This window comes from Cajanus cajan, chromosome 1 (genome assembly GCF_000230855.2).
Source record: "Cajanus cajan strain Asha chromosome 1, NIPB_CcT2T_4, whole genome shotgun sequence".
In the NCBI taxonomy this organism is placed as follows: Eukaryota; Viridiplantae; Streptophyta; class Magnoliopsida; order Fabales; family Fabaceae; genus Cajanus; species Cajanus cajan.
The window spans coordinates 21,942,654-21,965,066 of NC_138517.1; the positions used below are offsets into that span (position 1 = coordinate 21,942,654).

Here is a 22,413-nt window from a genome sequence, read left to right on the forward strand (position 1 = left end):
CTTAGTATGTAGAAGTACTTCCTTAGTTCGCTATAGGTTTAATACCTTCACATTTTTAAGATTTAGTTTTACATATAAACTATACTATAATGAGGATCCTATCCTTATTCTTAGAGAGTCTATCCTTCCCAGCCTAGGGAACCTTATTAGGACTATAGAAAGAATTCCTCATAGAGTGCACTTTCCACACATATTATATGAATATATCATCTATAATGATTTGCTCTTATTTGTCTTGTAGGCGATGTTGTTTATGTGGAAGAACCACTTGATTTGAGGACAAATCCTTTTGAAGAGGGAGGGGATGATGGAAACCTACTTCCCAAGAATCCCTTTGGAAGAAATAAGTCTAAGAAGGGTAAAGGTTGATAAAGTTGGTTTGAAGAATTGTAGGGTACTTACCCTTATTTTGTAAGGTACCTACCTTTGGAGGCCTATCCTACCTTAAAAGACTCTTATTGTTGTTATACATTTTTTACATATAATTCATTTTAGTAGTGATTGTATTAAGATATTTTTTACTTTGTATTTTGGGTCAAGTAGTGTAGGTAATTTTGTCCTTGTATTACATAAAGGTATAATTAGTATATTAGGGGAAGTGTAACTAGCAAAGTCTTGTTCAACTTATTTGGACTTAGATAGCCCAAATCATTTTATGGCCCAAAGGTTTAAACGTCCAAACCATGCCAAGCTTGTCATTCAAGCTACAAATTAAGTCACATGGCTTTGATAGTCACATTTCAACAAACTTGTTAAAAGTAATTAGTCTAGTAGTTGTAATGATTAAGTCGGGTAGTTGGAGTTAACTTAAGTTAACCTATGTTATTCTTAAACTAGGATTAACTTAGCTTGCTCCATAAGCTTCTAGGCAACTAACTAGACTTGTAAACATTTAACTAGAGTTAATTAGCTTAAGTATAAGATAGCTAACTATGGTTACACTTAATCATGGTTAGTTTAGCCTACATCATAAGCCAACTAAACTCTATATATCGTAGTTTTGACCCATTTTGTACTACTTTTGGAGCATATATTTGAGGTTGCCAAGATTTCTCTCTCAAAAATTTAAATTCTCTCTTTAATTTGCTTCCAATTCTCTTATCCTTTTTCCTAAGAGTGTGGTGAAATTTGAAGTGATTTATCTTCTTCCTTGAAGTGACACCACTTGAAGAGAGTTCTTCACCATTGAAGATGATTTTAGAGGTTTCATCCTCTATTGGAGACCTTGAAGAAGCTTGAGGAATGTAAAAAGGAAAAGATTTAAGAAAAAACTTGAAAAAGAAGTTATATATAACAATTCAATTCCTAACTCCTTGAAATTTCCATCATATTCTATGCTTAATTTTAAGGTAATCATTCATATTTTTTAAAAGAATTTATAATAAAAACAACTTTCTTAAACAAATCCATTTAATTGATTGAGATACTAATAAATAAGGACATTTTTAAAAAAAAAATAATCTTTCTTAACTTTTTAAAGTGATAAATAACAGTGATACTTTTACTTCTCTTATGAGTTTAATTACAAATAATAAGATAAAATTAATAAATTATAATATTTTTAAATTAATAAAATTAACTAATATAACTATTAATTTTGTTATAAGTTTCTTATATAAGTTCTGGAACAGTTATAAAAAAAAATATTTCAGTAAAGACAATATTTATTGATCAGAAAAAAAAAAAAGTAAAGACAATATTAAATGTTGTAACTTAATGGTGTGGAGCCTATATTTATGAGAGTATGACACCCCACCTGAAACACATATTGAATAACATTTAAAGCTCAACTTTGAAAGTTTGAAACACAAAAAAGGCCAAAAAGAATGGAAGGAACATCAACAAACCAAGAGGACGAGGTTCCTGTGAGGAATAATGCCACATTTTATTTATACCATCCATGGTATTTTCTTGAAGAAACTCTCAAGTCTGTCTTCAAATGTTTAGGGTTAGAGATTGGAGCCAACAAAAGAAAACATGTAAGCTCAGTGGTGAAATCTTCTTCTTCTTCTTCAGATTCAGGAGAGGATGCTACAACCCTAGAAAGCAATGAAAGCAAGGGCAAGAAAAACTACCAAGAAGTTCATACAAGTACAGAACAAACAGCTAAGGAGGAGTGTTCAACTTCTGGAAGCTTTGTAAGTTTCTTTCTTTCTTCAAATTGAAAATATTTAGTACATTATTATTTACTTTTTACTTTTTTTTTGGATTTAATTAAAAACAATTTAGAATATTTTATGCTACTTAATTAACAACGAATTGCATCTTAACAATGAAAATTTCAAATTAAAACACAACGAAACCGTTTATTTATTTTTATTTAAAAATATTTTTTTAATAAATATGTAGTCTTATATTATTTATTATATATTTGTCTAAACTTTCTATTTCATTTTAAAAAAAATCTATTTTTTTTTTAAAATAATTTCTATCTACTTTTTAAATTATATTTTTAAACGACATTTCTTTTATAATCACTTTTTTTCTTATTTTAAACAAACTGACCAAATAATAAGTGGGAGATTTCTCTTTTTTCTTCTTCTTTTGTTTTGTGTTGTTAACTCAAGGCTGTGTGTCAATTGGTGTGACATTGCAAGTGGTGAGTGATACAATATATGTGATTAGATACAAGTTTGGTGTGAATCTGTTTAGAATTTAGGGTGAGATACAATATCTGCTTTCTTTGTCTTTTTAAACAAAAAACAGTTTATGAAAATAAAAATCAATCTATTATTATTATTATTATTATTAGTGTCAAAAAGACACTTCGAATTTTTATATATTTTTCTTAAAAAACAAAAATAAAATAAATAATAAAAATAATTGAAGTTGAATTATGTGTGAGTGGCTAACAATCGAAAGATGCATGCGAACGGTTTTAAGTAATTACTTGGAGAGTGTGAAAATTTTGAAAAATAAATTTATGAAAAAATAGAGAAAAAATAATAAAAAAAGAAGTACGAGAGAAAAAATATTTTGAAATTAAGAGGTAAAAACAATTAACAAAATGTATACAGCAAAAAGATATATCTGTCTTTATTAATAGTAGAAATTATCTCTTTTCAATATTTCTTTTCTTCTTTTTATTTTTGCAGTTTGTTATAAAATATTTCAACAATATTTGTGTGATTTCTTTTTGGGCAGGAACTTATCACAAGTTTAATAATTAGGCCATTTTATGGAATCCCAGATCTTTCAAAAGGATCAGATCCTCAAACTAATTAGTTAATGCTTAGTGACAGGAGCTCTAATTAAGTTGTTCTCGTGCATCGTTTAATTATTAGAAGTTCATGGATATATATATATATATGTTTTCTGTAGCTACTCCAACCTTTTCATCCCTCTTTTTACTTTGCGAGACGGTAGTTGTGTGAAAAAAAGTTGTATATGTGTGTAGAAAGTAACTATTTGCTATATATGCATATCTATAGAAATGTTTGTGTTATGCTTTGGAGTTTGTACGTTATTTTGCTACATACAATGCGATAACTTTGATAACTTAATTCGTACATATATACATTTCAAGATATATTAAATATGAATATTTTGATTACCTTCAAGTTGTTGTTCAATTTTAACAAAATTTGACATATATGATCTAATTAAGAGATATGAACTTTCAATCTAACGGTTAAATTTATAAAATTCACATTTAATATAAAGTTATTGAGCGGTGTAACACTTAGTAAAAGTTACAGTGATATCGTTTGAACCCTCCTCTCTCTCTCTATATATATATATAGATTTTCTTTAACTGTAATATTGATACAAAATAAGCAATAATTTATTGCTGTTGAAGATTGCGAGCTTATACAAAATAGATATTCTTTTTTCAATAGTTTATTTCATACCCATGTTGATTTTAGTCTTAGGATAGAGAAAAGCAATGCAAAACATACCTTATTTTATGGAATATGACTTATGTTTAAATACATTAAAATAATTGAATAAAAATCATACTTCATGATTTTAAGAGTTTTTAATAATAATTGAAGAATAAAATTTGAAATTAATCTGCTAACAACATAATAACATTTTTATCAAATAACTAATTTGACAATTAAATTAAAAATCAAAATTGCTTTGACAACATTTAAAGGCACATTTCCAACACTCTTTGCCTTAGAAGCTGAAAACTCTTATCTTCATCCTTCAAAATTTAACATGCTAATTTAGATTGACTCGGTGAAGTCATTAGCACTTCAATCTTTTTTGTAAAAGACTCTTCTCCTGCTAAAAAATATTGCTCCTCTCTCATATGATTGAGTCTTATTAGAACTTTCAACTTTAAATTTTTTAGTCAACTCTTTAATTTCAAACCTCATTGACAATATTTTTGTACCATAACTCTATATCTTTGATTTAGCAGTCTTCAACTCTAGATTAAGAATTTTTAAATACTTCTCACCATGCTCAACTTTTGCAATTTTCTACTTTATTTCATTTTATTTTCTAGCTAAAATTTTAGAAAATTCTTTTCTTAAAGCATTTTCCCTTAATTGCACTTGCTTATTTGTGCACTCCTGCATAATAGTTGCTTTCTCTAAACTAGAGTTTCATTCCTAGATGGCAATATCATACTTTTTTACCTAAGTAAGTTGAGATTGTTACTATTTCTTTTCCATTCACAACAATATATACTTGTCATTTCCAACTTGAACCTTTGATGTGCTTGCATTGCTTAGTTCCTTGAATAGATTCTTAATGTTTGTCACGTGGTTAGTGCAACCACTGTCAATAAATCAATTTTCATTTAATTTCATGCTAGAGAAACATGTGATGACAAACAAGTAATCCTCCTCCTTTTGATTAACAATCTTTTCCTCTTCACCATGTGGTTGATTCTTGTTTCTACATATAACAACTTCATGCCCAATTTGATTACACTCACTACACTTAGCATGAGGTCTTTTCCAACATCTAAATGGGGGATGACCTTTCTTTTCCTAGTGTCGATATGGTGGATATCTTGATCTACCTTCTAAACTTTCTTCTTGATCTTCACTCCATTTCTTCTTTTCTTTTGTTCACTACAAGAAAATGACGATTTTGCGACAGTTATATGACCTACATTGCGACGGTTAAAACTGTCGCAAAGACACAATTGCGACGGTTCACCAACCGTCACAGAAATGTCCGTCACGAGTGAATTTTGCGACGGTTACTGAAACCGTTGCACAAACCATCACAAAATTGGAATTGCGACCCTTACAGCACCCGTCGCACCAACTGCCTCTAAATCAGTCGCTAAATATTTATTTTTTCTTTTATTAAATTTTTTAGACGTCTCAAATTCAGTTGCTATTCTTCTCAAGGATTTTATTTCACAATACTTCACTTTTTAGCATGTTTTGTCCTTACTTACACAGTTTTTGGGAAACTTCTCAGAAGGTCACCCATCCCTATATTACTCCAAGTCAAGCACACTTAACTGTGGAGTTCTGATGAGAAAAGCTACAGAAAAGCATATACATGTTGTCAGTATAAGTAGTACAAATTAATTCATTTAAGTCATTATCAACTATATACAATCTCATACTTATATTATCTTTGGATTCCTCTCATTCCGGTGTATCAGAATCGTTATAAATATATAATAATTATATTACTAATAATAATTATATTATATTTTATTAATTAATCTTTATTTATATATATACTTACTTTTATAATTAACAATCTACTTATTTCTATTTAAAATTAATATTATGATATAATTTAAATTATTTATTATAAATTTAAAAGTTTAAATAATAATTTATATATTTTAAAATGAGAAAGGTTATAATAACACTAGTGTAACTTTTACTAAATATTACACAGCTTAATAATCTTATATTAAATGTGAATTTTGTAAATCCAACCGTTGGATTGAAAGTTCATATCACTTTATATGTTTATATCAAATTTTGTTAAAATTGAACAACTTGAAGGTAATCAAAGTGTTCATATTTTAGTATATTTTGAAATATATATATTACGTCATTTTTTTTACAAGAATGAAGTATCAAATCATCTTGAATTAATATAAAATTTTGTATATATGATCTAAGAGTAAAAAACTTTCAATCTAACGATTGGATTTATAAAATTCACATTTAATATAAAGTTATTGAGCGGTGTAAGTAAAAGTTACACTGGTGTTATTATAACCTTTCTCTTTTAACATATTATTTTTATAAATTAAATTTTAACATTTAAAATAAATTATTAATTAATTTAATTTATTTATTCCTCTTAAATCTAAGATATAAAATTCAAAAAATGTATTTATCCTTGTTTTATTTTCTAATCAATTTTTTCTATATTAATTATTAGTAAAATTTAATAACTTTTAATTTAATAATTATATCGATAAAATTTAACTTATACCATGAGTTATTGAGCAGAGTAACTTTATTAAGAGTTACTTTGTGAGTCATTTGATTTCTCCTCCTCTCTCTCTCTCTCTATATATATATATATATATATATATATAATTTTTGATGATAATTGTGTATCTTATATTAAACAAAATATATATAAAATTGTTAATAAAATATAAGTTTATTAAGATAATATAATACTTCCAAAAGAAAAATATTACTTTTGGTCTAATCTACTATTAAATGTATTTTTAATCCTAAACTTTATCAAATTTTACCGTAATTTTTGGACAAAATAATATTTAGTTTGTACCAAAAATAACTTTTAAATTCTAATTAAATAGGGGTTATATATATATGTGTACGTGTGTATGTGTGTGTATTATATTCAAACCTAGAAGTGATTTTTAAATTATTATTTGTGAAAAGATAATTAATTTATCAAATATCTCATATTTAATTAACTATTAAAATAATAAATTTCATAAATTATATATTATTTTTTCAATATTCTCGATTTAATCCACAATTAAGATGTATTATTAATTTCATTAACACATAAAAAATAATGTAACATATATATATTTGTTTAATTTTTAGCTTCTTAGGATCAGCATAAAACTTTTTTATTCTAAAATAATTTAAAAGATAGAGAAATAAAATTAATATAGTATATTAAAATATTTTTTCCTTTTTAACATTTCTAAATGTAATTACATGTCATTATTATTTTATTTTTTTATTTTTTATTGAAAGTAAAATTATATAATTTTGGAGTGTGCATGACTTTGTGTGAATTTTTATTTCAATTTTTGTCTTTTAAATTGCGACGGTTAGGAGGAACCATCGCAATGTTGGAAAATTTTGCAACGGTTTTGGGAGAAACTGTCGCAATGTTGAAAAATTTTGCGACGGTTGGTAGAAACCGTCGTATGAAGGGTCGCAATATCACAGCGACGACGATTTCAGGATAACCGTCGCAATTTGTCCGTCGCAATTCATCATTTTCCTTGTAGTGGTTCTTTGATTGATCTACAATTTTTCCAACAAAGCTCCCTCAAATATTGTGCTTTCTTGTCTCATGAGTCTTTTTTACTCTTGAACTTGTAAAAGACTCAACACTTCTATGAAGGAAATAGTTGTCAAATCTTTAAAAGTCTCTAAAAAAGAGATTGTGGAGTTAAATCTTTCAAGAAGAGTAACTAGATTTTTTTGGACAATTCTAGGGTCTTCCAACTTTTGACCGAACAATCTAACTTGATTTGCAAAGTTGAGAAGTAGATCAAAATACTCCTTCATAGTTATTGACTCCTTCATCCTTTGCATTTAAAACTCCCTAATCAAGTTGAGAGCTTTCATCCCTTTGACCCTCTCATCTTCTTCATATTCCTTTTTGAGAAAATCTCACATCTCTTTAGCTGACTTCATCATCATGATTCTAGTAAAAATCTCTTATGATACAACAATGAATAAACACACTTTGGCCTTTGTTTTCCTTTGCTTCTATGTTTTTCTAAATTTTAATTTGAGAAATTGTAGGATTTTCTGGTAAAGGAGGAATTGCATAATCCTCCTCCATGTCATCCCAAAGATCTACTACTTCTAGATAGGATTGCATCTTAAGTTCCCAAATTTGGTAATTTTCTCCATTGAAAACTAGAGGTATAGCAACTGATTTTCAGGTTTCGTATTCATTATGATTTTTGGAGTGTATACGATAAGCTCTCAATCTAAGTCGATTTCTTGAAAGAAAGATTTTTGATATATACCAATTGTTGATTTTAGGGATACGAAGTATGTATACAATGTCATAAAGAGAGAATAAAAGATATTATTTTCTATCATAGGGACAACTCATGTATATCCCTTTACTAGCGTACACTCATGCAATCTTATTAAAAAAAAAACTTTCTAATTATTTCAATTATCTCATTAGACATTATCAATAACTAACTCCTATTTTAAAAAAATTAAAATAGTTATGATAATACTTATTAAGATTATTGGTTTAATTATAACAAAATTTAGTAATTTAAAAGATGACACAATTATTCGGTTTAATACTAATATAATTATTTGTTTATTTATATTATTAATAATATATGTATATTCATTTTTATTGATGAACAAGCTGACTTATCATATCTAATAGACTTTTTTTTATTATTTATAAACAGTCTTTTTAAATAAATATATTTTTTTTAAAAGTTTAAACTTGACATTTTTATTAAGGACGTCAGGGCAAGTCAGATTTTAAAGAGGTCAACCTATAAACCCATATTTAAAATTTGACTTATTTTTATCCTTAATTTTGAGATTCATGAAAAAAAATATTGTGTATTTAATTAATTTTAAAATGATATATAACTTAATATGTCGAACGCATATTATATCCAACATTTGATATATGATAATTTTTTTAATAATCACGAGTTAAGGCATTTTTTTTTCCAGATTTATATATATACCGTTTATATTTATTTGTATAACTGTAATGTTAAGATTACACATGTTTTTGTTTGGACATTTTTTTTCTTCCAATTTATGATAATTTGTTTTCATAATAATTATAATCGTAGTCTGTGAAGAAAAAAATTGCTTCCAGTTTTAAATTTAAATGCAGAAAAAAAAAATATATTAAGATTAATTAATTAAAATAACTCTTCACCAAAGTAACTTCTATTATAAAATTTAATTTATTTTAAAATATAAAAAATTATGATCTCATAACTTATGTGCGTATTAGTCAATCCAGAGGAAGATTAATATTTTATATAATTGCATGTGCAATTATGGTAATAAATGCATAATGATTAAATTTTGTGTGAATATTAAATCAATATAAAGCAAAGTTTATTATTTGATCCATTTTTATTATTAATTAGTGTTTTATTACCACGTACGTCAATGTATCATTGTATAGTTAATATTCTATTACAAGATAAAATATTATATTATTAATACGTTGTCGTGGATTTATCTTTATTTGATTATAATTTATATTTATTATATTTTGATACTTATATGAGTGTATTTCGTTTGTGTCATAATCTGAAAAATTATGATCTTACTACTAATGGTTTGGACTATTATTTTGAAAAAATCTTATTAATTAAGGAATACCTGGACGCCAGACTAATCCTCAAATAATGGTTTTGAAAATATGTTCATGGAGTTGCCACCAATGTTTAACTCAAAACATTGCAAAAAGAAAAGAGTTTTGAAAATCCAATAATGGTCTTAATAACCAAAATTGGGTTCGAGGGTCAATTACGTGTACGGAAGGTATTAGGCACCCCCACAACACTCTAAATCAGTATCCTATGACAGAACTAAAGCAATAAGAATTAATAATTTAATTATTAGATTCCCTTTATGGATGGTTATTTACATACTTGAAACTTAAATCGCATGATTTGCCCTAAGACGTCTACATGATTATTTTTATTTAGAACAACATCTATTAAAAATAAAGGAAGCAAAGGAGGGAGAAGAATATTGACTGAAATACCTCTTGGTTGAGTTTTATTGTATCTTCAAATATGGAGATCTTTAGGCGCTTTTTGGCTGCCTTGCACATTATAATGTGCCTCACATATCTCCAGAAATACAAAATGAGGGAGAGAAAAATAGAGAATTTTGAGCTTTATGGAACTTTCTAAGATAATTTTTCCTATCCCGGGAACAGTGCTCGACTCTGCTATTTATAGATGTCAGATTTGACCAGAATAACCCATTCTAGCTTCGGAACGGCCCATTCTGGGCCAGTTTGTTAAGGCCAAAATTTGAATCTGGAACGACCCGTTTTGAAATCTAAACAGCTCGTTCCAGATTTTAAATTTGCTCATAACAAATTATGTCGAAACGGCCCGTTCCGGATTGGGAACGACCCGTTTCGACATAGAATTTCTAAGCCTTTTTTAGGAGTTTGGAATGGCCCGTTCCATACCACTAAACCACCCTTGTTGAGTTTTGAGCCTTCTGATGTCATATCGTGTCGTTTCTGGGCTTTCGGGAGCTCCTTTTCTTCATGCTCAACGTCAATTTATTTGTTTGTGTGCCCCGAACGAAATTAGGTGTTTACAGTTTGTTGTTATCAATTCAACTATGAATGATCTTTAATATTACTACTAATGTCAACTTTATTCTTGTATTAAATGACTCAAACTTCAAGTCTTGGAAAGACAATGTCTTGGTAGTTCTTAAAGTAATGGATCTCGACCTTGTGCTAAGAATAGACTCCATCTCTCACGACTAAGAGTACCTCTACAATCAAGAGGAAAATTAATAGAGATGTGGGAGAAGTCAAATCTCATGAATTTGATGATCATGTAAAAGGCCATTTTAGAAGCATTCTGGGGCACAATATCTGAAAACATAAATACAACTTAGGAGTTCCTTGCATAAATAGAAAAAGGGTATGTTAAAAATGAAAAGTTTAAGGTAGGTACACTCTTGACAAACCTAATTTCAAAGACATATATGGGTAAGGGAAACATTAGGGAGTACATCATGGAGATATCTCGTATTGCTTCAAAAATAAAAGCACTTAAGCTAGAATTCTCTAAGAACTTGGTGCATTTAGTTTTGATATCTCTTTTGACACAATTTGGTCAATTTAAGGTGAGCTATAATTGTCAAAAAGAGACTTGATCTCTAAATGAACTCATCTCACATTGTGTTCAAGAAGAAGAAAAATTGAAGCAAGATAAGACAAAAAGTACTCATCTTGCCTTTACCTCAAATTATAATGGCAAGGGGCTGAAAAGGAAAAAAAGGATTAGGAAGTTGTAGTCATAACACCTCAAAGAAAATAACAAAAGAAATCAAATGAATCTAAAAGTAGTGGTTGTTTCTATTAAAACAAAAATCTTGTCTTTAAGACAACAGGCAAACCCTTAAGTTTTAATGTTGACAGACAAAAGATTTTCTTTAAACAAGAGTTAACATTCTTCAAAGATATAATAGATCAGACGAAATGTGAAGATAATATATATTATCTATAAGATGAAAGAAATCAGATAAAGCATATTATCTGTTTGACTGACATTAAATGAACAATGTTATATATGATTGACAATATATTTCATTTAATGTATTATTCCTTAGCAGATTGAACAAAAAAGTTTCGAAGAAAATTAATGAGCAAAAGGACAAAATCTTTGTGAAAAGCCAAAAAGCACAATCTTGGATATCATGAAAAAGATATTGAAAAGCACTGCTTTGCACTATCCCTAACTTTTCTATGTTGACACTTTTCGATGCACTCAAAAGTTGAAGAAAATGATGATAACATTAAAAAAACGCAAATTTCTGATGGACATAATTCATCGGTACAAAGGAATATCCGTTGGAAATTCTCTATTTCCGATGGATTTCTGACAGATGCAAATCCATCGGAAAAAGGGGCGTCGGAAAAAAATCCATAGGAAATAATTTAATCCGTCGAAAATTGTTTGAAAATCTTTATATGATTCCGATGGATAAATCTGTTAGAAAATTTTTGTTCAATTTTAATAAATTTATTAATGTAACAGCCATCATATTGGACCTCTCAATAATTCTATTTCACGACACTTCACTTTTCAACGTGTTTTGTCCTTACTTGCACAATTTTTGAGAAACTTCCCAGAAGGTCACCCATCCCTATATTACTCCAAGTCAAGCACGCTTAATTGTGGAGTTCTGATGAGATAAGTTATTGTACTATCCGTACCGCGTAACCGAGCTCCGAGCTCGGCACCCCAACGCAAACCGACCTCGGACGCGCACCGCATGGCATCAGCTCGGCATTTAAGTGAATCATAACCGATTCCCGAGGATCTCGCCCCAGACGAGGTCCGTTATCTAATCATATTACATCTTATCTCAGGCCCAAGGCCCAAAGCAACCCTAATTCACACTAAGGTATGTGAATTACTTATACGAGATTCATACTCCCACAAACACTAACTTTAGCATCGGAGTCTCTTTTGCAGGTACCACCCCCATCTTGGAGCACCAGCTCACCGATCTTACCTGGCGGATCGGCTCTACAGCAGATTTCCGGTAAGAACATTTGGCGCCCACCGTGGGGCCGATCAAGACAACTCTCATCGGCCACGCTTATGGTTTGCACCAGAAGCCATAGCAGACGTGCAACAGAAGACGCAAATCATACGACTACCATGGACAGTGAAGCGGCATTAAGGAGGCTGATCGATCAGGTCGAGCAGATGCGGCAGCAACACGCCGCCGACCTACAAAACATGCGTGCCCAGCATGACACTGATCTAGCGGCAATGCGCACCGTTAATGAAGCTAACCTGGCAGCGCTGCGCGCCGAGAACGAGCGCATCCGCGCCCAACTCCCTCGACGTCCCTCTGATCATCCTCCTCATGTGAGCAGCCACCACGAGGAAGAAGAACATTCAGTCTCTCAACCACGGACCGCAACCAAGACACCAACTCAACGGACGGCCACGCATCGATCTCACGCACCGACACACAAGTCAGCCCATGAAATCAGCAGGGCCCCTACTCATGCCGCGGGAGAACCGGCAACCTTCCGCCGCCACCCTTTTGTGGATGGCATTATGGAGACACCACTCCCTCACGGGTGGAAGCCTCTCCACCTCGACCGCTACGATGGCACGACAGACCCGGATGAGCACATCGACCTGTACACAACACAGGTAAATCTCTACACCAACAACGATGCTATCTTGTGTAGGGTTTTCCCGACCTCACTTAAGGGGGCCGCGCTCAACTGGTACACACAACTACCTGCTCAATCCATCAACAACTTCAATACCCTAGTCAGGAGGTTCACCGCGCAATATGCGACGAGCCGACCTCACCATGTCACCTCAGCCGCCCTGGCCAGTCTCAAGCAAAGAGACGACGAACCGCTCCGGGCATTTATGGAACGATTCGCCGCCACCTTGATCAAAATCAGGAACCTGAATCCCGAGGTCGCCCTACACGCCATGCTCATGGCACTCAAGCCTGGGCCATTCGTCGACAGCCTATGCCAGGAGTCTCCCCGCGACATGGATGAGCTCCGCGCCCGCGCTGCGGGTTACATCCAGATGGAGGAACACTCCGCCTTCCGCGACCAGGTCCGCGGAAAAGGACCAGCAAAGCTAGAGCAAGGGCACAACGATAAGGTTAAAGTCAACAATGACAGCCAGTTCAAGAAGTCGGCTAGGGCAAACAGAGGGGGGAGATATGACTTCTACACCCCACTGAACGCACCCAGAGTCCACATCCTGGAAGAAGCTAGCAATAACAACTTACTCGCCCTTCCACCACCAGGCCACACTCCAAACAGCGCCGACAAGTCCAAACATTGTCGGTACCACAGGAACCACGGTCACAGCACGAAGGAATGTCGCACGCTCCGGGACCGTATCGAAGAGCTCATACAGGCAGGCCATCTTGGCCAATACGTCCAGCGGTAACAGGGTCATCGAGGAGGGCTTGGCGGTCGAGGACGTGGTAGAGGCCGAGGATCAGGAGCCCGCACGGATCAACCCTCCGGCTCCCAACAAAATGCCGGCGGCGCAGTGCAAGCCGAGGTAAGCCAGGAGACAGGGTCAGCTCCTTTACAAGGAGTGATTAACACAATTGCAGGCGGTTTCGCTGGGGGAGGCGCCAGCAGCTCGGCCCAAAAAAGGCACCTGCAGAATGTCAACTGCATCCACTCTACCAACTCGGCCTCGCACCAAAGCTCACCGCCGATCTCTTTCTCTGACGAGGACTACGTGGGTGTCAACCCTAACCAAGATGATCCCATGGTTATCATGGTGGAGGTCGCCAACTAGGAGGTACAGAAGACACTCATTGACCAAGAAGTTCGGCCGACGTCCTGTACTGGCCAACGTTCCTTAGACTAGACGTCCCCCATTCTCTCATCCAGCCGCACACGGAGCCCTTAGTCGGCTTCGCAGGAGAGCGAGTTCACACTCGCGGGTACATAGACCTACTGACAACCTTCGGGGTACCCCCGGATACAAGGAGAATCATGGTTCGATACCTCCTCGTGGAGGCCAACACCTCCTATAACATCATCATCGGGAGGCCAACCTTGAATTAGCTCGGAGCGGTGGTGTCCACCCCACACCTCACCATGAAGTTCCCAGGGAATGATGGCAAGATCATCTCTGTCAAGGCAAATCAGAAGACAGCTTGGCAGTGTTACGTCGAGAGCCTGAGGATCTCCTCATCCGGAGTAAGGGGGCTCCCCCCACCATAGCTCATTAGGTTCTATTTCTCCTTTCTGTATAAACAAAATTGTGCACTCTTTTCCTGCCTCAGTCCCTGACTGAGAGGGTTTTTAACGAGGCACACAAAAACAATCAATAAAATTAATTACTCATTTTGCTGAATCTATTCTCTTATTTATTGTTTTTACAAAAAAAAATCGAACCAATCTCTTTCGCCCTTACCAAGGTCGAGCACGAACCTTAACACTCTTATCCGAGGTCGAGTCCGGACCTCGGTAAAATTGCAAGGTCGAGTATGAACCTTAACACTCTTATCTGAGGTCGAGTCCGGACCTCGGTAAAATTGCAAGGTCGAGTACGAACCTTAACACTCTTATCCGAGGTCGAGTTCAGACCTTGGTGAAATGCACAAATTTGTTTTACCCCAAAACGAGGTCGAGTACGAACCTCGACAAAATTCGTTTTACTCCAAAACGAGGTCGAGTACGAACCTCGGCAAAAATCATTTTACTCCAAAACGAGGTCGAGTACGAACCTCGCCAAAATTCATTTTACTCCAAAACGAGGTCGAGTACGAACCTCGGCAAAATTCATTTTACTCCAAAACGAGGTCGAGTACGAACCTCGGCAAAATTCATTTTACTCCCAAACGAGGTCGAGTACGAACCTCGGCAAAATTCATTTTACTCCCAAACGAGGTCGAGTACGAACCTCGGCAAAATTCATTTTACTTCAAAACGAGGTCGAGTACAAACCTCGGCAAAATTCATTTTACTCCCAAACGAGGTCGAGTACGAACCTCGACAAAATTCGTTTCTCCAAAAACGAGGTCGAGTACGAACCTCGACAAAATTCATTTTACTCCCAAACGAGGTCGAGTACGAACCTCGGCAAAATTCATTTTACTCCAAAACGAGGTCGAGTACGAACCTCGGCAAAATTCATTTTACTCCCAAACGAGGTCGAGTACGAACCTCAACAAAATTCATTTTACTCCCAAACGAGGTCGAGTACGAACCTCGACAAAATTCATTCTACTCCCAAACGAGGTCGAGTATGAACCTCGGCAAAATTCATTTTACTCCCAAACGAGGTCGAGTACGAACCTCGACAAAAGTCATTTTACTCCCAAACGAGGTCGAGTACGAACCTCGGCAAAATTCGTTTTACTCCAAAACGAGGTCGAGTACGAACCTCGGCAAAATTCGTTCTACTCCAAAACGAGGTCGAGTGCGAACCTCGGCGAAATCCATTCTACTCCAAAAACAAGGTCGAGTACGAGCCCCGACAAAATTCGTTTACGCCAAACCTCGACACACCTCGTTTTAGTCCAGGGTAAGGACGAATATGAACCCCGACGCGCTCATTCAAAGCCGAACCCGAACCTCGATGAAACTCATTCTTACACAAAAACTGAGGTCGAGTACGAACCCCAAGACAATTCATTCTACGCAAACCCAAGGCCAAGTTCGAACCTTAGGACCACCGTTTGAGGTCGAATTCGAACCCTTAATACAGTCTACCCTACTCTAAAAACAAGATTGAGCCCGATAAGGCAGAAAAACAATCAAATCTCGACGAGCAATATATATACAAAGCCCACTTTGAAGCCGGATTACCAAAACCACATCCAAAAATACAAAGAATGCCAGCAGCTTGGCAACGCACACCGACAACCGCCCGAAACTCTCCACCACATGATGCCGGTGTGGCCTTTCTCCCAATAAGGAATGGATATCCTCGGACCGTTCCCCCCCTGCGAAAGACCAACTAAAGTTCCTCCTGGTAGCAATCGACTACCTCACCAAGTGGATTGAGGCATGTCCACTCGCCAAAATAACCACTGCGAACGTGCGAAAGTTCACCTGGAAGAATATCATCTACAGGTTCGGAATCCCTCATGCCCTCGTTACCGACAACGGTCGACAGTTCATCACACAGGAACTCGAGGACTTCCTCCGTGATCTCGAAATTAAGCACCTTTCGACCTCGATGGAACACCCCCAGACCAATGACCAGGCCGAAGCTGCCAACGAGGCCATCCTCCGAGAACTCAACAAGCGACTAAGAAACGCCAAAGGGCAGTGGCCCGATGAGCTCCCCAGCATCCTCTGGGTGCACCATTGCACCCCCCGGTCAAGCACACAAGGGACGACTTACAGGCTGACCTACGGAGCTGACGTAATGATCCTAGTAGAAGTAGGCAAAAAATCCCACAGACGCCAAGTCTTCAGCGACGAGCAGAATGCCCAAGAACTAGCGGCTGACCTCAACCTAGTGGACGAGCTTAGAAACGAAGCCCAAATCCACGAAGAAGCCTGCAAGCTCCAAGCTTCCAGAAGATACAACACCCGAGTAAAACCTCGCTCATTCCGAGCCGGTGACCTGGCGTCATTCCAGAAGACATGGGTTTTGACTGAGAGGGTTTTTAACGGAGCACACTTACATAATCAACAAAATGACCCATTCCACTCAACTTACATCTTTTTCGCATCATTTTACGTCTAACCTCAAATGAAGGTCGAGTCCGAACCTCGGTTCATTAAGGTCAAGTTTGAACCTTCACGGAAATCTAAGGTCGAGTACAAACCTCGGTTTATTCAGGTCAAGTCTGAACCTCCACGAAAGTATAAGGTCAAATCCGAACCTTCATATAGCTCACTTCACTTCAATTCGAGACCGAATCCGAACCTCAGGCCAAATTCGAACCTCTCGAAAGATTCCTCTACAAAAAACCGAGGTCGAGGTTTAAACCCAGCGCGACCAGCTCGGATCCATAAAAACACAAAACAGGCACCGAACGTATACCTCAAAACGCGCACAAAGCAAAAACCAAGCGCAAACACATAAAAGCAAAAAAAAGGGATATATATATATATACCAGCAAAGTTCCCAGAGTTCAACACTTGAATCCAAAACAGAAAATTAAACTAGGCTATTACAAAATTGGCCTACACAGAGGCATTTCTGCCGGAGCTATCCTCGACGTCGTCCTCCTTAACCAGCTTCCCAAAGCGGAAAACCTTCTCCACATGCATGGAGGAAAAGTCAAACCCGGGAGCAAGGAGTCGTGCCTGACGGACAGCCTTGTGGAAGCCCCACTTGTGCTCCACCACAACGGAGCGCTCGACCTCCGCAAGCCTCCCTTCCACGGCCGCATTCCCCGCTGCCAGCTCCGCAAGCTCCGCCCTCAAGGTGGCAATCCCGTCCTCCCGGCCACCAAGAATGACCTCGCTACGAAGGCGCTCCTCAGCCGCCACCGTCTACTCTCCCTTAAGAGAGGTCACAACATCCTCCAGAACCCGCACTTGGCCACGAGAAGACGTCACCTCATCCTCCAAAGAGTGGGCGCGACCCCGAGAGAAGGCGACGAGCTCTTGCAGCTCCCCCACCTGGGAAGCATAAGCTTCGTTGGATCGCAAGGTGATCTCAAGAGACTTCTGGACCCGTGCAAGGTCGCCCCGCGCGGATCGAAGCTCGGCCTCCTGCCGCTTCGCCTCACCAAGGGCAGCACTAAGAGCTTTGTTCTCCTCCCTCAGGATCTTATTCGCATCCTTCCAGGTTGAAGCCGACCCCTCAGCTTGGCCAGGTCCTCTTGCTGCTTGGCCAGGTCCTCCTCCTGCTTAGCCCACCAAGGCTTCCAGTGACCCAAGATGCCCATAGCCCTCTGCAAAAGGACCTGGGCAGCGTCAAAACTATCCTCGGGGCCGGCCTCGTCTATCAACCCCTGGTCCTCGGAGCTCAACGCGCCCTGAGGAAAGAATTTCTCAGCGGTCACCCCCGCGCTCCACAGCGAGTTCATGTCGGCCAAGGCACTCACGTGGTCCAACCGCACCTTTGAAAGGCTCTTCCCGAAGCGATAGGTTAGGTATCGGCTCCGGGAAGCCCCCTGTGACGAGCCAGACGGTGGCGCCGAAGCTGCAGCGGTGGACGGGGGAACCTCACGACTCAGACCCCCTTCACGAGCCCCAACAGAGGCGGAAGCCGGCGTCCCCTGCTCGGCATCTGGAAGGTCCGCAATAGGAACCTCCGACCTCGCCTGCAAAAACCAGCCCTATGTCAAAAAATGATTAAGGTGACATACATAAAGCCACGAAAGTCAGGGAACACTACTTACCTCAGCAGCAGGAATAACCTGCTCGGCTACCGGAACCACCACCTCGGCAGCCTGAATCGCCTCTTCAAAAGCCACCTGAGGGGCCCCCTTGGGCGGTGGACTCTCGGTAAGGTCCACTGCACCAGCATCAGCAGCCTTGGAGGTCACCTCCTCGGCGTCCGGAGGGGTAGAGGTACCCCAGACCTCCTTCGCTCCCCTCTTCCTCTTTCGACTGACCTTCAGAGAGGGAACATCCTCCTCTTGAGGCTCGGGGACCTCGAGCTCGGTGACGTTGTAGCGATGCTTCAGCTCATGCCACATGTTTTTCCCTATGATGCCTGCATTCACGAGATAAAACACATCAGCAAGTGAAATTTACACAAACCCCAAACCACCAAAAAACCAAATACTCACTCTCCAAACCCCTCTCCCTGAACGCCGAGTTCGCAAGCGACAGAACGAGCTTGCAATCCAGCGGACGAGGAAGCGCGGCGAGATTCTCAATGGCAGCCGCCTCCAAAGTAGTCAGCTTCAATTGGCCCACCCCGTGAAACCTAGAAGGTCGGGGGCACCAATAGAAGGGAAATCTTGGCAGCCCCCCAAAATAAAACGCCCCATCTTCCGAGGGATCGACGTTCACAAGAGCAACCCAGAAAAACTCTTGTTTGAAATTTTTGTACGACTGGGAGTAGAGAGTAAACAAACCCCCATCCCTACTCCCACTCAAAGATGATATACCGTAAGGCGGAACGCCTAACTTCAATTGATAAAAATGAAGGAAAACGGGAAGAGACACCTCTATCCCCAAAACTGTACACAAGACTTGAAAAGCCCTCAAAAAACCCCAACTATTGGGGTGCAACTAGCAAGGAGCCGAGTTGACATAGTTCAAGAAATCACACTCGAATTGAGTGAAGGGAAGACAGACACCCAAATCCCTAAAAAAACAGTGGTACATATAGAAATGAGGAGGGTCAGAAGACCTCCCCATGTACACGCCCTCACCGGCCTGACAGGGCTCAAGCCGGATCATTCGGGGGATAGAAGGGTCGCAAACCCTACACGACCTTGAGATCCTATTCACCTCAAGAAAGGTCCGAAAGATGCTTTGAACCCCCGCCATCTCACGCTTGACCCAGTCGTAGCCAGGGACACCCGGCTCCAGGTCCTTAGGCGGAGACACATCCTTCTTCTCGGCAGCGGCCTTCCCAGTAGCAGCCGCCTTGCCGCGCGCCTTGCCCCTGGCAGGCGCAGAAGAGCCGGCACCGTTTCCATCAGCCATCAAAGAAACGAGAAGACTCAAAGAAGATTTGGGTACAAGAGAAAACAAAATAGTAGAAAGGAAGTACCTGGTACTCCTCGTCAGATAATAACCCTAACAATGATGGGGTTACCAGAAATGGAAGAAATCAAGAGTGGAAGATGAATAGGTAGGCGGAGGAGACAACGTGCACAAGAAAACTGGAAGAGTGAAAAATGAGTAAAGTGAAAAGGGGAAGAGGTGCGAGGGAGAGAAAAAGCTCTTTCCCACATTTCAAAACCGCCACGCCACGTGTCGGTCAGGGGACACGCCTGACAACACAATTAATGGCAAGACCATCATTACATAACCGTCATCTCCCATAAACGTGTCACTTGCACGTTCCCGGGAAATGAACAGTCGCGACACATGGCACCACAACGAGCAAACGTACGCAAGAGGTCACCTCCCCCCAGCGAGCTCGGTCTTAACTCCTCGACCTACAGTCTTCAGAGCTCGGGGGGCTAGTGTACTATTCGTACCGCGTAACCGAGCTCCGAGCTCGGCACCACAATGCAAACCGACCTCGGACGCGCACCGCATGGCATCAGCTCGGCATTTAAGTGAATCATAACTGATTCCCGAGGATCTCGCCCCAGACGAGGTCCGTTATCTAATCATATTACATCTTATCTCAGGCCCAAGGCCCAAAGCAACCCTAATTCACACTAAGGTACGTGCATTACTTATACGAGATTCATACTCCCACAAACACTAACTTTAGCATTGGAGTCTCTTTTGCAGGTACCACCCCCATCTTGGAGCACCAGCGTACCAGCGAATGAGGCTCACCGATCTTACCTGGCGGATCGGCTCTACAGCAGATTTCTGGTAAGAACAGTTACCAAAAAGCAAATGCATGTTGTTAGTGTAGGTAGTACAAATTAATTCATTTAAGTCATCCTCAATTATACAATCTTATACTCATACTATCTTTGGATCCCTCTCATTTTGGTGTGTTCGGACCGTTAAAAAAATATAATAATTATATTATATTTAATTAATCTTTATTATATTACCAATAATAATAATTATATTACATCAATTTTGTTTTACAAGAATGAAGTATCAAATCATCTTGAATTAATATAAAATTTTGTATATATGATCTAAGAGTAAAAAACTTTCAATCTAACGGTTGAATTTATAAAATTCACATTTAATATAAAATTATTGTGTGGTATAATACTTAGTAAAAGTTATACCAGTGTTATTATAACCCTTCTCTTTTAAAATATTATTTTTATAAATTAAATTTTAACATTTTAAATAAATTATTAATTAACTTAATATATTTATTCATCTTAAATCTAAGATATAAAATTCAAAAAATGTATTTATCTTTGTTTTATTTTCTAATTATCAATCATTAATAAAATACTAATTTAAAATCTTATTTAATTATATCATAATATTTTCATATCAAATTTAAAATCAGATATTAGTTATACAAAAATATCAAGATTATATAGTAAATTGTCAATAAGATTCTAGTTAAATAATTTAAAATAATTAACTTTTCAACTATATTGTTTGCAAATAATTTATTCCAAAGCTAATCAATTTTTTATATATTAATTATTAGTAAAATTTAATAATTTTTAATTTAATAATTGGATCGATGAAATTCAACATACATCATGAGTTATTGAGTGGAGTAACTTTACTAAGAGTAACTTTACTAAGAATATTTGTCAAAAATTCTTACATTAATTTTGACAAGTATAAATTTTTCGAAAATATTTTATCAGTAATATAATTTTTCCTACAATTTTTTTCCATTGGAAATACAAATTTTTTGATAGATTTATATCTATAAAAAATTATCGATGAATATATCTGTCGAAAATATAAATTTTGTGACAGATTTGTATCCTTCGAAAATATAAATTTTCTAATAGATTTGTATCCGTCAAAAATTATATCCGAAGAAAATATAAATTTTATGACAGATTTGTATTTGTCGGAAATTATCTGTCGGTAATATAATTTTTCCTACGAATTTTATTTCTATCGATAAAATCCATTGGAAATATAAATTTTCTGACGGATTTGTATCCGTAAAAAATTATTCGTCGATAATTTGCATTTTTCTTGTAGTGTAAGTCATTGCTTGAATCAAATAAGAGATACACGCATCCTGATAAGCATTTAATGCTCACATTAAATGCATCAACAATGCTCTCTAAGATGAGCTAGGAAGATAAATGAAGCAACATATGAAGAATATGAACAATGCTGCAACAATCATCTTCTCCAAAGCTACTATATAAGGATCAAGCCTTCACACTACAAAATGAGAGAATCAGAAAGTAATAGACTTGGCATACACGAAGAAAAACTTTGTACATACAAGAGAAATATTCATTAAGCATTTTTCCTTGATAAAGTACGTTGAGAACAAGCTGAAGCACAACAAAGAAGATCTCATTTGCAAATCTTGTA

General features: G+C 36.9%; 1 long non-coding RNA gene across 1 annotated transcript; it reads left to right on the forward strand.

Moving 5' to 3' along the window:
• The first annotated feature begins 1,537 nt into the window (after nucleotides 1-1,537).
• Nucleotides 1,538-3,461, forward strand: LOC109815043 (uncharacterized). The gene is made up of 2 exons (XR_014434473.1): nucleotides 1,538-2,138; nucleotides 3,145-3,461. It is a non-coding gene; the product is annotated as an uncharacterized LOC109815043 (long non-coding RNA).
• Nucleotides 3,462-22,413: the final 18,952 nt, after the last annotated feature.